The sequence below is a fragment of the Dromiciops gliroides genome, chromosome 1, assembly GCF_019393635.1.
Source record: "Dromiciops gliroides isolate mDroGli1 chromosome 1, mDroGli1.pri, whole genome shotgun sequence".
Taxonomy (NCBI): domain Eukaryota; kingdom Metazoa; phylum Chordata; class Mammalia; order Microbiotheria; family Microbiotheriidae; genus Dromiciops; species Dromiciops gliroides.
In genome coordinates, this window is record NC_057861.1 from 480,994,514 (window position 1) to 480,997,185 (window position 2,672).

The 2,672-nt window shown below is 37.9% G+C and overlaps 1 pseudogene; it reads left to right on the forward strand.

The window, feature by feature from the left end:
- The first annotated feature begins 451 nt into the window (after window positions 1-451).
- On the forward strand, window positions 452-1,010 carry LOC122750676 (annotated as a pseudogene).
- The last annotated feature ends 1,662 nt before the right edge of the window (window positions 1,011-2,672 follow it).

Here is a 2,672-nt window from a genome sequence, read left to right on the forward strand (position 1 = left end):
GTCCTGACTTTGGTGGGTACAATAGGGATAGAAAGGATAATAGGTAGAAAGAGCTATTTCATAGGTAACACTAATGAGACTTGGTAACAGACTAAATGTGCAATACAATGTCCTAGATGCTGGGAGATACAAGATTACCAGGAGGAATCACTTTTCCACACAAAACGTAATCCTGAAAATAGCTAATGGCAAATTAGTTGCCTTTTTACACATAAACCAAATTATAGTTTTTGATGGTATCTTCTAAATGAATGTGGAAACTAAGTAAAAGAAAACAGAACATGAGGGGAAATTCCACACTAAGAAATGAAAAACTACACTCAGAACTATTTAAGAGAGAGTAGCTTAGAGGCTAGATAATTCAATTCACTGAGACAAAGGCTCATTGATTTCCCAAAGGCTCACTGGTTTAAACCAGTTCAGTAGACCCAAGTTATCCCTCACTATTACCATGACATCCTGGAGTTTGTTGCCAGTTGCCCTGGTGCTGCTCTGCTCCAGCATCCTCTGCTCCCTGGCTGTGACCTAACTCAGGCATGCATGAAGACTTTTTTACTTCTGAACCAAATGAGCACATTTTCCCTGGTGCCATGTTTGAAGGACAGGACCAATTTCAGCTTCCCAAAGGAAGCCATAGAGGGAAGCCAGCTCCAGAGGGAAAATGCCACAGTCATTGTTCATGAGATGCTCCAGAAGATCTTCACCATCTTTAGCTTGAATGCCACTCCTGCTTCTTGGATCAGACTCAACTCAGACAACTTCTCAGTGGACTAGATCAACAGCTGGAACAGGTGGAGAGGTGTCTGGGCAGGATGTGGAGTGGAAAGTGCCTTTCTTGGGAAGTGAGAACTCCAAGCCAAAAGTTTGGCTGGCCCTAAAGAGCTACTTCCAAGGAATAAGTCAGTATCTACAAGGTAAAGAATATAGCCATTGTGCTGGGTAATTGTGAGGTAGAGATCAGGAAGGTCTTTCTGTTCATGAGCAAACCACAAGAAAATTCACGGACTTGAGGATGGAGAAATGGACTCAGAACACTTCAGCTCCTTGACCAATTTCCTGCTTCCTCAAATCCAACATTCAGGTAATTTAAAGGACTGTCATTTTTGTCATCTTTCATCAATTGAAAAATATCTGAATTCATTGAATTGTTTTAAAAATAATTCAAGCTATCATTTGTAATAATGTAAGGACTAAGAATATGGAGAAGTTTCATCTGGCTCAGAAGCCGAATAGTTACTATGGTCTTATAGTTGATATTTATTTATTTATTATGCTGGTCATAATTATTGTTCATTGAGAAAAGTATATATTTTTGTATAGTATTTATAATGTCATGTTTTTCTATTAAATGTATTTTTTTTAAAAAACCTTTTCTCCCATTATTTTTACTAAATAAATTCTCAATGAAGAGCCTCAGTAGATGTTCCCAAAAGAATATATTACATAGAAACAGTGGAACAATTCAATTCAAACAACATTTATTAAGCACTTACTATATACAAGGCACTGAAGGAGATGCTGGTAACACAGAGATAAAAAAAATTATCCAGTTGCCTCCTTCCAAAAGTTAATAATCTAAGGTAGAGGGCAGCTAGATGGCGCAGTGGATAGAGCACTGCGCCTGGATTCAGGAGTACCTGAGTTCAATCCGGCTCAGACACTTAACACCTACTAGCTGTGTGACCCTGGGCAAGGTCGCTTAACCCCAATTGCCTCACTAAAAAAAAAAAAACAACAACCAATAATCTAAGGTAGAGTTTCTTAACCTTGGAACCATGGGGTCTCTGAATAAATTTCAGGAAGTTCTTGAATTGGATAAAAAAAGATTGCATCTTTTTTTCTCTAACCTCTAATTATAATTTGGCATTTTCCTCAACTGTCAAAACATATTATTCTGAAAGTCCATTGCTTCATTGTACTTTCCCAAAGGGGTCCAAAACACAAAAAGGATAAAGAACCTCCTTTTCTAATGGGAATATGCAACACTTACCCAAATACATGTGATCCAAGAGATGATTAAATCAAGGCAAAAAAATAGAGGGCCAAAAACAAGTGGTCCAATATAATTTTATGGGGAAGAGATCATCTTTAGCTTAGAGGGTGAAGGATAGTTTCCTAGAGGAGGAAACACTGAAATTGGACCTTGAAGGAAAAAGAATATGCAAGAATTATTCTTTGTGAAATGCTCCAGCAGATCTTGTTGGTCAAAAACAAACTCCAAAACCAAAAAAAAAAAAAAGGGAGGGGAGGAAAAAAAGTTTTAAAAGGATTTTTATTAAGTTGGTTCAGCAGAGGAGAGAGCTAGGAAAAGGTGTGACTCCCTCCCCTGAGTCTCTGTTAAGTTTCACATTATGTAAGTTCAAACAAATGTGCAGGCTGAGTGGGCCTGTACATATGTGGGTTGCTTGAGATGTATATCAACATGTAAGTATAAACATTCAATAAAAATTTTGGGTGAAAACCAAAATACAAGCCTAGGAAGAGCCTGAACTAGCTTTTGGGGTGGAACAAAAATGTGGGGTGGCAGGCCCAAAACAAGCATGGCTTATTCCCCTGGACAGTCCTCTGAAGTCAGCATGACCTATAGTTTGGGGTTAGACAATTTCTAGGTCACCATAAAGCTAGCGTTCAAACAATATTAATAAATAATAAAGCATTTTTCCAACAATATT